The sequence below is a fragment of the Equus asinus genome, chromosome 22 (genome assembly GCF_041296235.1).
Source record: "Equus asinus isolate D_3611 breed Donkey chromosome 22, EquAss-T2T_v2, whole genome shotgun sequence".
NCBI lineage: Eukaryota > Metazoa > Chordata > Mammalia > Perissodactyla > Equidae > Equus > Equus asinus.
Genome location: NC_091811.1, coordinates 62870746 through 62889698, shown reverse-complemented (window position 1 = coordinate 62889698; position 18953 = coordinate 62870746). Strand labels below are relative to the sequence as shown.

Below are 18953 nucleotides of genomic sequence, written 5' to 3'. Positions count from 1 at the left end.
TGCATTCCTTCTACACCTAATTTGCTGAGAGTTTTTGTCATGAAAGGATGTTAAATTTTGTCGAATGCATTTTTTTTGCTTCTATTGAGATGAGCATATGATTTTTTTTTTTTTTGAGGAAGGTCAGCCCTGAGCTAACATCTGCTGCCAATCCTCCTCTTTTTGCTGAGGAAGACTGGTCCTGAGCTAACATCTGTGCCCATCTACCTCTACTTTATATATGAGATGCCTGACACAGCATGGCCTGCCAAGTAGTGCCATGTCCGCACGTGGGATCCGAACTGGCAAACCCCGGGCCCCCAAAGTGGACGTGCGAACTTAACCGCTGTGCTACCGGGCCAGCCCCTGAGATGATCACATGACTTTAATCCTCCATTCCGTTATCGTGGTGTATCACATTTATTGATATACTTATATTGTACCATCTTTGCATCCTAAGGATAAATCCACCTTGATTATGGTGTATGATACTTTTAAGGTGCTGTTGAATTCAGTTTGCTTGTACTTGTTGAGGATTGTTTCATCTAAATTCATCAGGGATTTTGGCCTGTACTTTTCTTTTCTTGTAGTGTTCTTGTCTGGCTTTGGTATCAAGGTATCACTGGCCTTGTAAAATGAGTTTAAAGTGTTCTTTTTCTTCAATTTTTAGGAAGAGTTTGGTAAGGATTGGTATTAATTCTTCCTCAGTGTTTGGTAGAATTCACTAGTGAAGCATGTTTTCTTTGCTCTTAACTGCCCCCAGGTGTTTTAACCATGCTGGTTGCCTCAGTGCTCTGAATGAGCTGAGATAGAAGCAGGTCTCTTGGGCAGCACCCTGAAAGGCTGGGGACGCCAGATATGCAGACTTCACCCATTCTTTCCCCTGCGGGAGAAATTGTAGGCTGAGTGGATCTGTCAGCCCTGAGCTAGGTGGCTGGATGGAAAGGCTGACATGGCTAAAGTGAAACTGTATTCTTATTCATTTCAAAGCAAATCTTCTCTGTTTTGTGCTCCTCTGGGGTGTTGCAAATTCTTAACTGGATTCTGGAGGTCTCAAGATGGTATTTTGCCTAAGTATTATTGTTTTATCAATGTCTCTGTTGGGGGACAAGAGCTGGCACCTCTTATTCCACCCTCTTGCTGATGTCACTCAAATGTCTACACCAGCCCTTCTTTACCTGGGACACCTGGATGGCTCAGAGGATTGCTGGACTCCTTGAAGTAGCTCATGAAATTTTAGAAGTATGTGCTTTCATCAGGTTCTCAATTGTTCCCCCAAAGGTTAAGAGTCCAAATGGTGTTTACATACTGGTAGCGTTGTCAACCGGGAACTTGACTCAGCATCTCTGTGTTTAATAGTTTTTTTCTGAATTGTTTAGCTTGGAACACAGGTCTGGGAACCTAATCACTATTTTAATCATTGTTTTCATGGGTTGGAGACATTCTGAGTTCCAAATAAGATATAAAATCTTGAAAGACAACTCATTTGTAAGTTGAAGCTACCTACAGTTGAGACAAACAATAATTGAGTTTAAAGGATTTCAGTGACTGATAAACATTTTTATTCTTTAGCTTGGATCATAAATTCTAAAAGTCCAGACTATATATATTTACAAAGTACAGTACCACATACAGGAGTACCTAATGGCAACTTGTACTTTTCATAATTATTAAACAACTTGAGCTTACTTAAATTGTTCCAGTAATCATCCTGAAAACTAGATTGATTGTCTATAAACAGAGTCTGACCAGGGATTTCTCGTCTGAATTCTAAAGCTTGGCTTTCAAACTATTCTATTCCTCCATCCTACCATTTCTCAGGTGTGCCCCCTACCCAAGTGAGGAGGGATTGAAGGATATATGGTGTACTAGCAGCTGCCTGGTCTTTATCGGGAGAAGACAGATATTTATAGTGGCTCCTGGATATGAATTAATTCAGAGACAGGGGCCAAAATTTGTGGCCTCAAAACTTTGAGGATTGCTGGTATAAGTTCTACTAACATAGCTATTTCACAACCTTTAATATAATCACCTCCACCAAAGAGAACAGAATACATTACTTGTAGCCTCTGTTTTATGTAATTTCATAGTTGCATGTTTTTAGAACTAGAATACGAGGCAAAGACTTCCAGCAGCAATCATTTGTTTTGGCTCATTTTCAGGCATCTTCGGGCTCTCTAATATTAGGAGTTTTAATCTCCTGTAAATAATTTTACCTTGGAATTTACATCTCTTGGACTCAAGTGGTCAGGTGTACTTTTTATTCTCCTGAAAATAATGCAATAGTTAAGAAACCTATTGCATCAGCACAGTTGCAATTTATTATTTTCCCTCTGGAGTTGAATTACATCTTTGATAGTTTAGAATGCCAAATGAATAAAAAGGAAAGAATTTTCAAATATTTTGTTTTTATAAGTACTTTTTTTGAGGGTAGTGCAGCTTACAATCTCAACTATCCTAACGGGCTTTTAAAGGAAAGCAATTCTGTCTGCCAAGGAGAGAAAAACAGATGTTTAGAGAATAGTTATTAAGCAGAGAGGAGAGAGTGACTTGTACTCCGTGGACGTCAGAGGACTGTGGTAGGCTCAGCTTTAATGCCTTGTCAACCTGCAAAAGCATCTCGTGGTGACAGAGAGGAGTTTTCCTAGAGAACATCCTTGGAGAATACAAAACCTGATCACAAAGAGATGGAGGTGATCTTATTCAAAACCCACAAAAGAGAAAATCAGAAGAAATAGGCTTACTGTGAAATAGAGCGCTCATCGAAGCACCTCCTTACAAGTGGCTTCTTGGAGAGATGGCTGAATTTCCCTCCCTGAATATTATTAAAATGAGAGAGAGGTTTTGGGTCTGGATAGTTTGAAAGCAAACTTTTAGAATTAAAGGAAAACTTAGTACTTTTGGAAACTTCCTTTCTCGTTCTATGAATTAATGGTAAGTATATACCAAATCTCCTACCTACTTCTTCTTGATTGGCTATATGCCTCTGCACCACAAGGGATGATTAAATCATGATCATGAACAATATTATTGCTTGACTACTGGCTTCACACAATTTGGTAATTTATTGTAAAGTTAGTCATTAATAATAAAGCACTGAACTTGGGAAGTATTTACTTGGTAATGTAAACTGGAAAAGTTATCCCTATAATTATGCTTTTCTACTCACTTCTCTTAGCTATGCTGTCATCAGCGGGGGAGAAAGAATTTATAGGAAGGAAGCCAAGAATTTTGAGTAACCCTAGTACGTTTATGAGAATGCTTTCTACCCCATACATGCAAGCTAATCAAATGTTGAGAGCCACTGGTCTAATGTACAGCCTTGTATGCTTGTGCACTGTGTTGGGGCCGACACCCTAATAGAGATAGGATTTCAGGATAGAAGTTGACCAGAGAGCCCAAACACAAACTCTGTGTAATTATAAAAGATGATATATTACCTTTAAAAATCCTTTCCTTATCATACTCAGAGTTCTGTGGCTATTTTTATACTTTTTAAATTTAAAATAAACATAGACTCTATACCGCATCTCTAAAATTTACTTCTCTTTGCCATTCATGTAACTGGATTAATGAGCTAATAGCTTCATTTTGTGGTGATGTCACCATTTTTGCTTTATTAGATTGTGCTTTCCAAAGGGCAGGTGCTATCTACACACGATTAAGTGTGTAGTAAATCCACTTAGATGAGGATGTTCTAACGTTAGTACTAATAGATCTCTTGCTGCATGTTGTTCTCTTGTGTTTGTCATTACAACTTGGTGGGACATGATTTCTCTAGGTTTCCCATCAGTTGTCTAGCTGGAGATCTCACTGGATATGTCCAATATTGGCAATTCCACTAATTCTTTCTGTGGCTCATTACACTGTCTAATTAAGCTCTACATTAAAAAATGTGTGAAAAAACTGAATATAATTCCTCTTATTTTGACTGCTCCCTTACATATGATTAAATTTTATTATCTCATTTCTTTTTGCTCCTTTATTTTTTCCTAGCATTTTGGAACAGCTTCTTCACTTAAGCTATTTAAATTTTTCATTTTTAAAAATCTGACTCCTCATTTTCATGTGCTTCTTTCTGTCTTGGGAGTATCTTCTATACGTCAATCTTCGCCATTCAAAGACTCCAGAACCTCTGTCATGATTTAGATCACTTGCTGTAGGGGAGACAGGGTATACTATGATGCTTGTCTGTAGAAATGTTAGCGTCTGCCTGCAGTTGCTCTGTGTTGACACTGGAGGGCCAAAATGCATACAGAAGTTGAAACTGTCAAACTTCTGCAGGCAATATTTCGATCATGTTGGATGACAGAAATCATCCTCTATCTTACTAAAAATGGGAGGAAATCTTGTGCAGCACTCCAAAGAGAGTTTGAATGGATGAATTTCGGGGTTTGAGCTTGAGCTTTCTGGAAATAATTAAATCAGAACAACATGTGGAGTGAAAAGAGCAATGGACTGGGAACCAGGAGATGTGAGTTCTTGTTTACGCTCTTGAGTGAAAAAAATTTAATTATAATTATGACTGCTTTCACGTTTTAGCTGAATTACGTGCGCCAGGTGCTTAATCTCTGCGCCCTCAGTTTATAAGTCATAAATGAGATCATACCTATCTTATAGAACTATTATAAGAAGAAAGAGATGTTAGTTTTCTTTCTTATTTTTCTTTCTCGTTTCTTATTAAAAGCTTGTAAACATTGTCCTCTACCTAGTGTCAGTTAAAAATAATCTTTGATTTGTGGTCAATTAGTTCAGTGGGTCTCGCTCTTCTCCCCATTCCAGCTCCATTCAGCAGATGAACAAAACTATGGACTATTAATGTCTATTTAGTTAGCAAATAATACAGGGAAATGGGACTTTGAGCTAATGGCTAGGAGGATCTGGCCTCTTAAGAATAGTACCGAAAATTCACTTTCATTTCGGTCTGTACCTTCAGAAGTTACCTTGCCGTGTAAAATCTTTGGTTCCCTGCTAAAGTGAGAGTCTGCCTGCTTCCAGGGCCTTGCACTGGGGAAGCGGGGAGAGGAAAAAGGGCAAAAAGGGAGTGAGAGGCCAAAAGTAATCTAATTAATCCAATCAACCAAGCAAGAAGAATGGGGACTAGAAGAAACATTAATTGTCCATGACTACTAGAAGCACGAGAAAGTCAAGGGACAGCTAATCCAGAGCTGGGAGTATTGGTAGGTGGCTGTGTATCCCACTTCCAGTGGAGACTGAAGAGGGACCAACTCTGGGGAACTGTTCTGAAAATCTTACGAACAAAGACAGCCTATGAATTAAATGAGGCAAAGTTGTTAAAGGCCCTGGACTTCCTACCACAAGCCAATGGAAATTTTAATTTCTGATGGAGGAAGGGAGTGGTTAGTAAGACAACATCCTCAATCCTGATGACTCTGCCCTCTAATCTATACTGCTGAGACTGGTATATTCATTATATGGACATTAATTTCTCGTAGATCTGGAGTTTGTCAGTCTCTGCCCAGTCCTAGCCCCATGCTAGCTGTTTATAATGATTCTATAGCTACTTACTTGCTGCCTACCTAGCTCTAGAAATCATGAGATCTCAGCCTACCATGATGTTAGTAGCTGCTTTCTACTAGAAAGTGGTGTTCTGTGAATAGTTTTTTGCTGCCTTATACCGCAGAAATGAAATGTCCAAAAGGCCAATATTCATAGAACTTCATGTTCAGCCCATTAATAAATGGGTACAAACTGTTAAATGCAATCAAGACATAGTTCTATTTTTCTCCCATTACCTCGATGTCTGTGGCCACTATCTTGTGTGATGCCTGCTTGGTTCATGGAACTAACATGTCTTTGGCCCGTGGAATGATAGATTTGCCTCTGGACTATCAGATGATCCATCTTTTTTGGACTCATGTTCTTGGCCCTTTCAGCCAGCCTCCCATCTTTAGAATTTTTCAGACAAAAAGCACGTACTTCTCTCTAATTTGCCATTTGCCCCAAAACTACCGGGAAACAAATGTTAGATTCTCTCAAGGACTCTTTTTCTTTTTCTCTCTGGTCTCTGCAAGCATCCAGCCAAGGAGTGAGACCAAGATTGCCTGTCTCCCCCGATCCCTGCCTGTGGCCAACCTCCATGTTCACAAGGATGAAGATGTCTAGATACTAGAGACTTGGGCTCAACACCAGAATCTAAGTTGTCTCAAAAAGGGGCTCACACTGGTTTCAGCATGAAGCTGATGCTGGGTCTTTTCCTTACCTGGCTTCTCTGGCCATGTGGGCACACCTTGGGGAAAAAGGCTATGTGCTCATAACTTAAATCATGAGTCAATCATGAAAAGCTGCAGTTTCTGGAGTCCTGGGCTATTTTTCGTTGGATCTTTGACTGAGTATAACATTGTGGAGAAGTGGAACTTCCCCGGTACCCTAGGAACCACTGTGGTTCAGCTGTTGGATCAAACTGGATTTCAGTTACTATTCTAAAATGGGGCTTAGTGCTGAAATGTGCCTGGAAGCAGCTGAAGGTAGGAAATAGAAACAAGCAGGTGGGACTCTGGAGGTCAGCAGGACAAGATAGACCTTAAGGAGTGCATTTGAGCTCCTTTTTTCATGTGTGTGTGTGTGTGTGTGTGTGCACAGCAATGAAGAAGGCTAATTTTATAGCCCATGTCAGCATTCTTCAAAATTGCCAGAAGCCACTTGGGAATCTAATATCTAGATGAATGTAATTCCTGTGATTAGCAGGATAGAAGCTTCAAGTCATTATTATTAGATATTAAAATAAACATGACCATACATTGTTCCACAATCTTGTGAACAGAGATACATTGGTTACTCATCCACCCATCCATGTCCACAGCTTTACTAGGCAAAAGAGAGATGTACACTTTCGAAAGGTATACAGTCTAATGTGGTATAATCTATAAAAATGGGTCAATTACAACACACTGTGATAAGTATTAAGATGGAGGGAAGTATCAGGTGTTTGGCAGCACACAGGAGGAAGAGTTAATACAGTAGATTAAGGGAATTGTGGATGATGTCATAGAGGTCATGACCCTTGTCCTGAGCCTTAATGAACGAGTTGGTGTTAACTAGGTAGAGATTGTTTACAGATGCGGTGTGGTGCGGCCAAGGGTTTCAACCCAGTCCATTTGTGATGTCGTTAAAACAGGTATTATTCATCTGGACAATTTGGAATACGGTAAAAAAAATCAGGAAGTAAACAACTAACGTCTCTGAGTAACCAAAATAGATGATGTCAGGTCCATGCACCAAAGGCGACATAATCACTGCCATGTAAAAGTTGCTAGTGATTTCTACCTTAACAAGTCAGATTTTTTAAATGCTGTTGATAGATCTGAATTGTAAATTAAAGACTTGGGATTAATTCAATGGCTAAAGTGGAAAATATAATAAATCTTGGAAAATTTGCGCTTTCTAGTGAGACAAAGAATTATAGAGACATGTTCCATTACATTAGTGAAAGCTACTGGACAGACTATATCTTTTAAACTGATAACAGGAGCAAATCCAGAGACTTCATAATCTGGAAAAACTTCTTGTTCTTACCCAAGATAGGTGTCCTTTACTCTATAATGGAAATACTCTGCTTTCCACAGGTCAGGCCACAAGACACCTGGTGGATTAAGCTACTACATAAAATGTTAGCCTTCTGGGAGAGCTATTGTACTAGATTGCAAAAATGAAAACAAATTCTTCCTTTCTATCAAGTTCTGTTTTTTTTTTTTTTTTTGAAGATTGTCCTTGAGCTAACATCTATGCCAGTCTCCCTCTATTTTGTATGTAGGATGCTGCCACAGCATGGCTTAATGAGGTCTGCTCCCAGGATCTGAACTGCAAACCGTGGGCTGCTGAAATGAGGAGAACAAACTTGACGAGTACACCACCGGGCCAACCCTGTACCAAGTTCTTGAATGTGTTTTCGTAGCTGTAAGCATTAAGAGATGGAGTCATTCTTCATCCTTTGAGTGTGCGCTGGCCTGATGAACTGCTTAGCCAAGGATGCTGTGGCAATCATGATGCAAGCAGGGACTGGAAAGAGCTTGGGTATTGAGGCTTCTGCTACTGCTACTCTTGGAAGATGTGATTGCCACTATGTTAAACAGTTGGGCTAGTCTGTTAGATAACAAGAGACATGTGGCCTAGTGACTCCCAACACTCCAGCCTACAGACAGCCAATTGTCAGGTTTTGAGTGAGGCCCTGCATTGCCAGCTGACCACAGATGCATGAGTAGGCTCAGCTGAGTCCAGAGGAACTGGCCAGCGAGCCTACGTGGGTTCAACCCAAACCGCCAATCCACAGAAATGTGAACTAAATGAATGTCTTTTAAGCCACTAAGTTCTGGCGTGGTTTGTTCCATTTGCCTACCTACTACCTATCGGATAGTTTTCCTGCCTCAGTTCTTTCTCACACCACTCTGTGGAGTAGTTCTCTTGATTTATTCCCATGGCATCTGTCTGCTCACTTAAACTGTTTGGTTTCCTGATTACTGACCACAAAGTATTTATAGAGTATTTGTTGTGCGTTAGGTACTATGCTAGGCGAAGAAGATTCTAGAAGTTAATAACATACACGTGCCAGTTGGGTTATCTGGAATGGATTCCGTGCTTCCTTCTGTTCACCTAATTAAATGAAAACACTGAAAAGGTGAGTGGGAGAGGCATTCTTGAAAAAGATAGAAATAAGGTGGTTAGCCTTAAAGAAACAAAACAAGAGGAGACAAGCGGAATGAGTGGCTTCTGTGCGGCGCTCCTCTTCATATGCCCCAGGAATCAGAATTTTTTGTTCATTTGCATTAATACCCTAGACCCTGGCAGAGTGCTGAGGGGAGCTCGTGCTAACTTTTCTTCTCCATCTTTCCCACTCAGAACTTCTTTCTATTCTTATTAATGGACCCAAGTTCCCTGGCTAAGGCTTTTCTACATCCAGGTCCAAATGATTTTTATTTCCCTGGAATATAGGAGATGGCATGTTTTAGTGGTGGTGCTGGAGAGGATAGAAAAAAAAAAAAAGCCAAAACCAAACCAAACAAAAAACAATTTAGGATTCAGATAGATCTGGTTTGAATCTCAGCTCTGCCCCTTAATGACAGTGACATTCAATCTCAATGTTTTTCATATGTAAAATGAGCTTATATTATCTACTTCATGGGATGTTGTGAGGACCTGAGACAAGGATTTGAGAGAACATATAAAGCCTCTAGCAGAAAGCTTCAAGTGTCACTAAGTTACATTTTAGTAAGCCCTCAGAACACTGAGAGCTACACATGGAGTTACAATCAGTGGAGTTCAGCATGCCAAGCAATTATTTTTTACTATCTACGACAGAGGAGGCGGGCAGTTTAAACAAACAGACAACAAGAAGTATCACATCAAGAGTTCTATTAAACTATGGAGACATTTATGGTTTTGTTTTGGAGGGAAAACAAAAGATTTGGTTTTAAAGTCTAGGAGGTGCTGGAAATAGAAATATCTTGGTCTGAAAATCATTAGAATTATTTGGATATTTACAAAAAATACAAAGGTTATTACAGAATTTCAGTATCCTATGACGTTAGGTAAGAAATTCTATTGTACTTTGTAATTAATTTTTACACTTGTTCTCTTCACCTTTTTTCACATTGTTGTAGAAGCATAGTGGTTTTAACTAGGAAAATAAGGATGAAAATGTCACACACATTTTAACAATAAAAATAAAGTTTTAACAATATGATAAAATTATAGAGTTTCCTACAACCGCAGAGAGCTAATGAGTCAGAAACTAGAAAGATTATAATGCACGCCTTGTATTTCTTGTGGGAAAGGAAGGCCAACGCTCTAAAGTGATTTTGTAAATGGCTCTTCCTCCCATCAGAGAGCCCAGGTGTCCAGTGTCATTCCTGCTTGGATTCCATCCCACTCCTTAATGTAGCAGACAGACAATTACTGTAAGGTTTGCAAGGAAACAGTGCCAGGTATTTTAAAATGTAAACTTTGCTCCCTGGGGGAATAGGTTGCTAGGTAGGTGAAGGGAAATAAAAATCTTTGATCACACGACATGAATCTTTTGAAAGCGAATCTTGGAGTGTACCTCAAATGATTGCCAAGTGCTAGACTGATTCAAATCTGCTGCAATACAATTCGCTAAAATAGGAAAATCTACATACTCTAGTTTGGGCTCCTTTTTAAAATGGCTTCAATTAGTCTAAATTATTTTCTTGTAAATTCTTTTCTTTAAGCCTATTCTAAGTTAGATTATCAAATTAAAATAGAACTGCTCCAAAAATTCAGAGTAAATGGCGAATGGAAAGGAGTTTAATCTTAACTTTAAGACATATTTTATAATTTTTAAACATACAGAAACATTTTGAAAACAAACCTTCAAATAGTAAGTTCACAAAATCTAAATATTAAAGTTACAGATGGGACCCAGCTTGAACTTGATTGGAGTAACAAAACATTATAAAATCTGTGGCATTATCTTTTGTTAAAACAACCACCCCAACCTAGTTCAATTACTTGATGCCTTTTAGATACAAAATATGGTTGAGTTACAAAGCACGTTAAGATAAAATCACTAACAAGCAAAACATGCATTCAGTATTTCTTTGTGATTACGGTAACTAGTACTACTTTTATTTTATAGCTGGTGGAGAGAACATCGATACCTAGTTTGTCAATGGTTTCTGTGAAACAGAGCTATAAAAGCACAAAACTTTAGGGCTGGAAGGAATTTAGTCACCTTGACAATTATTAGTCTAGTTGAATAAAAGATGTGAATATTGGCTCCAAAATAAGATCTTAGCGATATCCCTGGTTGTAAGGGACTTGTAAGATTTCCTGGATCAGGATCCTATTTCTTTGTTTCAGATTTTCTTTGCTTTTTCTAAATCCATTATTACTACTTATTCATTTTATCATAATCATCTAATTACTAGATTAAAGTTTTGCTTATCCCCAAACTTGATCAAAGTGAGCCTCAGAAGACCTTTCATTTGAGCTCATATACATACAGCTGAAACCAACACCCAATTTGACCAAACCTGTAAGGACACGACCTTCTAGGGTCTTGCTATTAAATTTCTGTAAATATCATGAGGTGCTTTTAGCAAGGACTCTGCTTACACAGGGCTGCGGTGCCAACCCTCTCTCTAAATCCATTAGAGGTTGGAATTTGTAAAAATGTAAAATTCTCTGAAACCAGATATTGTTTTCCTTTTCTTTGTGGAGAAATTGAAGACCTACTTACATCCAGGAAAGCTTCCTAACCCAGTTCTCCCTCTAGAGGGAGACACAGTCCAGCTTTTAGACCAATTGCCGCTCTCTCATCTTCCGTCGTCTCTTTCTTTTTCCGCAGGACCGCAGTTTGCTCTCAGCGGCAGCCGCGGCTGCTAACAGAACTGGCTGTTGCGAGAGAGACGGAGGGAGGCAACGCCGCCTGGCCGTGCTATCCCATTTTACTGCTTAACTCAACCTGGAGTGTCGGGACGTATTCCCTCTCTGCGTTCTCCTTGCACTCTACTGGGGGCCAGTCACTCCGTACTCCCTGGACAGGCAGGCCGAGTGGAATGGAATAAGGGGTCTGGGTGGAACAGGGGGCTCTGCCCTTTACGGTGTAAGGTGACTTTTTGAAAGACACCACCAGTGTCTCTTTGACAGGACAGCGCCTGGAGCGGGAGGCGGAGAGGAGGCTTTGATTACTAAACCGCTTACTTCTTTTTCTTCTGGTGATCTGGGTTTGTTTCCTTGGTCCCCTCCTCCGCCCCTTCCCTCTCCCTCCCGCCTTCAGCGAAGTGACACAGGCAACACCTGCTCGCTCGTGTTTGATGTTGGAACTCGCACCTTCTCGGTGGTGACGGTGCCAGAGTACTAGGGATAGGGGGACGGAGGCCGATTTCCCTTCTTTCCAGCCCACGATGCCTAGAGGGGCAGCGGTGGGGCTGCGTGGGGCTGCGCCCGCAGCACTTGGAGGCGGGATTTCGGGGCTGCAGCTGGGCAGGAGTTGCTGCTAAGTGGACTCGGCGCGAAGTCTCTGAGAGGCCATCGGCTGGGACCTGTCTGCGTACAGCGGGAGCAGGGGCACCTGGACCCAGGAACCCGGGCGTCTCGCGGGTGGAGGACGCCGAGCTCAGCGCCTCGTCCTTCCCGCCCCGAACCTCTCCAGCAGCTCCCCGACGTTGGAGACCGGGACCTGCCAGAACCGGGGACTGGAGAAGTACGCGGCGGAGGCTGCTCTCCTGAAGGTGAACCGTTCGGTGCGATTGCCTTTCCCCGGAGAGCAAAAGGGAGCGCGGAGAAGGGGACGGAGGATGTGTGTGTGTGCGTGAGAGGGAGAGCCAACGCGAGGCCAGAGGAAAAGTCTTCACTCGGCGTTAAAAGCCAACAAATCAGAGCCGGAATCCGAGCGGTGATTGCTGCAGGACCGCTTTGAGCCTCGCAGTCGGGGGAGCCGAGCGCCCCGCGCGGATCCGGCGAGGACCGCGGGCGCTGGCGGGGCTGCGGGACCTGGGCTTTTCCTCAGTAAACAAGTCTTTTGATTACTTTGACACCGTGGAATCAAGAGGGGGAACCAGACGAGGCTCGCTCACTCCACCTGCCGCCCGCTTTAACGGGATTCCAGGTCGGATGTCAAGAGATTCCTGAACGCTCTTTGCCATCGGAGGAGGAAACACACGCGCGCGCGCACACACACACACGCACGCTCAGGGCCACACTCACACGCCCTCCACGAGCGCACACCAGACTTGGGTTCCCTATGCCCCTGAACGGTGACGGCGGATTGGCATCTGGGAAGCGATGCAAGAGCGATAAGCCTGGCGTAGGCCCGCGGAAGCTGCAGGAGCATCGCTAGGTGTTGCCGCCACCAGGAAGCCGGGCTGCAGGTAGGTAGGCGCCAGCCGCGCCCCCGGCCGCCCGCCGGCGCCCGGCACTCGGGCGGCAGCTGGACGACCGGGGCCCGGAAGCCCTCCCCTCCCCGAGGGTCGGGGGCTGTAGGAGCTCGCCCTGGGGAGGCAAGAGGTGAGAGCAGATGCTAGTTGGGCGGCCAGGGTAGGGGTGGAGGTAGAGGATGCCGAGAGGGGACCCAAGGGGTGCCTCCGAGAGCGGCGCCTTCCCTCTCCTCTCTGCCCCGTTTCTCCTGACACAGCGAGCGATCCCGCCGAGGATCGCAGTGGGTTTTAATTCGATCCCTTAACCAAACCAATCCCGGTTGGCAACCATGTTGGACTCCTAATAAGGAGTTGGGGGTCGAGTTCAAGGCAGGATCAATGGGATGTGTCAAGTCGCCTTTCTGAAATCCCTACTTTCTGTCCACTTCTGATTAGTTAGTTCTCGGGCCTGTCTGCAGAGGGTGGGCGTTTCAGTGAGGCTGCTGATTTCTCCACCTCTGTTTTCCTAAAGAATCGTCTTGATAAGTTTGGAGCCTCATCTGTTACAAGGTTTATTTAGATTTGGGAATGGACGCTTTGTTACTGAACGAAATAAAGCTTTAGCACAGGATACTACAGGAGAGCTTTAGGAAAAGGATCATTTTATGAACAGCGTTCAGAAAAAAGAACAGCTTCGAGAAACTAATGATTTGATTTCCTTCCAGATAGATGTCTCCCAAATGTTGCTAATAGTACACGGTTTATCTGCCCCACTCCTTTGCTCTCCCTTCCCCCTTCTGTTCCAAAAGGCCAGGTTCCCACCAAGAGATGTTTTCTTAAGGCTGCTGATCTTCACTTGTCAGTGGTGAACATGTTATTTCCAGAAACTGCCTTTGCAAAGGAAAGTTTGAGATCCGTCGCCCTATTTCTCCTAGAACTATGTAGTTTCCACTTGAAAAGGACGAACTGCAGGCGCTTGCAGTGTCCGCGGTAGACGCGACGCGTTCCTATTCTGTATTCCACTTCCTGACCGAGTGTTAACAATTGCCTGAAGCTTTCGAATCAAATGTGTAGTTACTACAATGGCTAGCTGGCCTCTCTTCACTCTGTGCTGGGTGAGTTTGGCTCGTGGCAGTAAGACAGAAAAGAAAATATCTTCCTTTTCCGAGTGTTAAATCCTCTGTTGAATTTTTCAAAAATCGTTCTTGAAACACCAAAAGCGAACAAACGTTTATGCCACCTTTACTCTGAAAAGTAGCCCCAAAGCAGTCAATGTATAAGGGGCCTTCACCCAGGACAGGAGGAATTTCAGTGACTCTTGACTGGATAATTATCTGGTTCCCGTCTTCCCAACTAAATTGTTTTAGACGCCAACATTCAGGCTGTTATCAATTACCACTTTAAAACTGCTCTCTTAGGCAATATAAGTTAAGACAAATGAGTAATTAATTTAAGATTTCTGTGTAAAGTGCTAAATGGCAATAACCAGCAAAGCAGGTTAAAAGCACTTCTAAGCCTTTAAAAACGAGAGCATTGAGAATATTTGTATTTCCTCCAGCCTTCCCAGGTTTGTACATGTATCTCAGGCTGGTGAATCTTTTATGGTTTCAAAATTGGCACCTAATATCCTTAAAAATGTTCAGGCACATTTAACTTTTCTCTTTTCCTACTTTATTCTGTTCTGGAGCTCCTCTTGAGCCAATTGTTTGCACAATGACCTCTTTTTAGAGTCCTAATTTTTAAAGCCATAAGTAGCCATTGAAAGGCCATCAGTAACCATACTGGGGCTTCTTTTATTTTCATTTCCTTAATTTTCAACGAAAAAAATTCGGTTGTATTATGTATAGATATACTATGAGAGCAGTGTCACCACTAACTGAGTGCTTAGGCTTGGTGACTCAGGCAGAACACAGTTTTAGTGTGTTGCTTTATTCAATGAGGCATTTTTTGAGACTAAAATCTTGATTCTTTTCTTGCTTTTAACAAAGTTTAGTAGTTTATGATGCTTGAGCTTACATATTTATATATAGTGCTATGATGTATGTCTCTTAAAGAACACAAAACTGTTGACATTAAAGCACACACCTATAATGCTACAAGTTGTTCTAGAGGGGAATCTAAGCTTTCTGACCATGTGTGATTTTGAATCCGAAAAATATTAGCTATTTTAACAGAGAAGAGTTGGAGAATGAAGATTCATTGAGATGCCCATGGATCTATGTCAAAAAAGATACATATTGCTTAGAGACTGTGTTATTTACTAACCACCAAGTTATAAAGCGTGATGACACAGCTGTAAAAAGATCTGCTTTTAGACATGGCCACTTTTCCTTTTTAAAAATTTATCAAGTGATGAAACTTAGGGGGTGAGAGGAGATTTTATAAAAATTGTTTTGTGTATTATCAGAAAATTTTAGTGGTCCTGGATCCAGTATCTTCAATATAGTATTTTAATGATGATCCTTTTACAATGTGGTTTTGAATATTGAAATGTTGAAAGTGCATTTTAGGGTTGATTTATCACTAACTGCAGGTTATGGATTACCCTGTGCAGGTGGGGTAAGATGTGCCGCTCCAGCGTTTTTCCAGGTGTTTCTCATCATGGCCCCTAATAAGAGACACTGTCAGATTCTGCCCAAGTTCAGCTGTGGCTGCAGGCTGATGAACATTTGTCTCTCTAATGCATGTCCCAAACTAGGAATGTTCCAAAGTGTCATCAGTTATTTCTAATATCTTTGAAAAGATGAAACAAGCAGAGTGCAAACAGTCCAGTGCCCCTGCTTTCACTTCTGCAGCATTTTATTAGGGATGCCTCATTAGGTCTCATTATTCTGCAGCTGTTTTGTTCATTGAAGATTCAAGTAAAAATAAGGAACTTTACTGTGCAGTACAGTTTTGTTTTCTTGGTGAAAAACCATAAGTTGAAGTAAAATAAGCATCCAGCCTAGTCCCCTTTGATCTATGCCTGACATTTACAAATGCAGTTCATCAACCTGTTATTAGTAGGGCTCCATCAACACAGAAAGGAACCGCATTAACACAGGCTGCTGCTAGAGATGACGGCAAACCAGCTGAATCAACCTCATATCTGGTGCACACACTTGCACAGGATTTCACATGATATGTCTTGTTTATGAACCATTGATTTTTTAATACCATGTCGTATGGTGCATTTGCCATTTTGTTTGAAAATTCCTTGGTTAACTTTATTTTGAATTACGGGGAGCATATTGACCTATACCATTGGAAGAGGAGGAATAATTTCACAGTGAGTTACCATGAGTCTTTTTAGAGAACGGTTTTAGTTTAGGTCTGGAGCATAGTCTGAAAGAGGGGAGATGGAAAGGTGGGCCTAGGAAACAGAGACCTAGAAGTTAGTTTTTGTTTTTTGATTGTCATTGACCACTGATTTATTGGGTCATTTTTAGAACATCTGACTCCATTCAGCACAGTGCTTCAGTGTCCTTGTCAATGAAATAAAACTAACAGTTCTTGTCTTCTGTTTATTCTTAGCAGAAATTTTAAGAGGAATGGTTAAACTTATTGGAACATGAAGAAAAGTAGTATTTAAGTACATTTCTCTGCAATATCTATTTAATCTCAATATCTATGCATATATATGCACATACATACATATGTATATATGCTTTTAATGACTCCCATGTAAAATACTGGTTTGGTGTTAAATGGGGGTAAGAACAACTTTAAAAAATGTCTATATTTTCAAGTACACAGTTTTTCACTATTTTACTTGATTTGACCTACACTGTAGCTGTATCCATGGTTTAGCAAGGTCGTTTATAATTGAGTTTTACTGTTTGAGCCTCTGTTACATGCAGTATATTTTTCTCTTTGGTTTTTCTTTTGGAGATGTTTTTATTTGTTAGGCTACAAATGCAAAAAAAATAAATTTTGTCCTCTATGTAGGGGCGCTTTGGCATGTGTTTATTGACACTATGATGGGGAATTTCAACACGTTTTTCACATTGACTATTCTGTATGCTGTCTTTATTAAATATGCACATCCGCAGTCAAAACACAAAACATGCGTTACATGAGACCGTACTATTCTGGTTTACAAATGGTCTCTACAGATTGTTCAGAAACATATTGATGTTATACTCCAAATTTATATTGGATTTCCCAAACCCGCCCACTTCCAATGTGTACAGCACGTGTACATGTTGGATTTGATCCTGTGTTGCAATGATAGGCAACTAGTCACTGGAATTAGTGAAAATCTGGCCTATTTAGACAGCTGATCATTATTACCGTTGGAAAATAAAAGACTTTCAAGTTACTTAGGACTCAGATGAAAAGTGAATGTATAAGCTGTAAGGAGACTATTCCATTCTGTTCACAGTGATCCATGTGGGGTAATGAGATATAACTAAGGAATCAGAGCTTATATGCTTATATTAGATAAAGTCCTTTTAATCACTTCCTTCAATCTCCTAAATTACTCCATAGTAGCTGTAATTGTTTTATGATTTCCCCTGAATGGCCAGTTAGGGAAGGTACAGCTCCCTTTCCCCTAGCAATAGCACAAATGTAGTTATTCAATTAAATTTATATTTATATTGCTTCTTTTTATACAGTAGATTTTGGAAATCCTTTACAGAGAGGTTGGATAATGTGATAATGTTGCGTTCTTAGCAATTATGGTGATAGGTTGAATTTAGTGCTTTTTGACAAAATGGGGACAAGTAGCCAGAGAAGTAAGTCTCCTTTGCTCTTTTATCTCCTGTGCTATGTAAAGCTAACTGGAAACAGAAAGCCTAGGGAGTGCAAAGTAGCTTTTGAGGATGCAAGGTTTGTTTTACTAAATATTTTTGTGGGTTTTTTTTCCTGCTATGAACTAGTCACTGTATAATTGCATGCATGCAAATGGGCAACTGTGTTGACCTTTAAAGGTCATGCAAAGATTCTAGACCTTACAATTTGTGGTGTTAATTGCCTATGGCCTCCTGTCGCCACATGTGGGGTTTTCTGTTGAGCTTGATAACACAGAACAACACTTTGGCTTTGTTTGGCAGATTATGCAGCTCTGTAGAAGCAAATTTATGAAGGTATGCATAGTAGGCACTATGAGTGAAGAGTTTTGGAAAAGCGTATTTTTGCTTTGGAATTAAAGTTTTCAGGCCAGAATGGCCTGGGCTATGAGGAGATAGACAAATTCTTTCTGGTACTAAAAACCTGATCATTCAAAATTATTATCTATATGTAAAAACTGTGCCATGATTTTATTTGATTCTGGCTGAGTTTTTCCTCTTTCTTTTTTAATATCCTTGGAGATTCCAATGAGAATTGAACTTAAATATTGGAGGAAGTAAATGTGCTTGCTGTCTCCTGCTCTATTATGAAAAAGACCACCTGTATGAGAAAAGCAAGATGTGTTATTCATCACAGTCTGCTTTTCCTGGCTTCCTATTCTTTGTCTTTATGGGTTGGAGTAAGCAAAGGCAGACAACTCAATAAGGGTTAGGAGGTCATAGAACCTTAATCACAAAACTCAACCTAGTAATAGAACATTGAGACTTTGTTAGAATGTATTGTTCTAGAAGGCAGACCCTCTACAGCCCTGAAACTTAGTCTCTTCAAACAATAGAGCTTTATGTACTGACACAGTGAATCTGTGACTGCTCAGATTAGTCAAGAATTCAGAAACGGACAATTCAGATCACTTGAAGAAAACAACATACACGCTTATATTTTTTTATTTGTATTAGTTTGTGGACAGTTCCAAATTCATGTAAGGTGGGAAAACTTGATCATGGTGACATTTGCTTTCTTCGTTTAGTTTCACCTTGTTACAGGTGTGAGGTGAAGGGCATACTCAAATTTGTTGGTGCTGGAGAGTTCAGGCACTTCCTCCTTAGAATGGCCATCAGACATATCAGTAGGAGTGACCTGGTCCTGCTTTTGTTTGTACTTTCTTCAGAAAGTTGAGTTGAATTGAGTGAAACAGCTCTGACTTTGGTTTGTCTCTTTCATGGTATGTGAGGTGAAGGGAGGTGGATGGCTCGCCTTTCAGTCATGCAACCCAGAGGCCAAGTGGAGAGCGAAAGGACATTGAAATCTCATACTCCATAGATCAGAGGCCCCGTTTGGGACAGCTTTAATTTAAGGAAAATTTCTAAC

General features: G+C 41.0%; 1 protein-coding gene across 2 annotated transcripts in view; it reads left to right on the top strand.

The window, feature by feature from the left end:
• Window positions 1-11285: 11285 nt before the first annotated feature.
• TAFA2 (TAFA chemokine like family member 2) overlaps window positions 11286-18953 on the top strand; it is a 417981-nt gene continuing 410313 nt past the window's right edge. Inside the window, exon 1 of one of the 2 annotated variants that reach the window (XM_070494899.1) lies at window positions 11286-12827. The gene's annotated coding sequence lies outside the window, so the exon portion shown is untranslated. The remainder of the gene's footprint in view (window positions 12828-18953) is intronic. The other variant, XM_070494900.1, reaches the window with a different exon arrangement.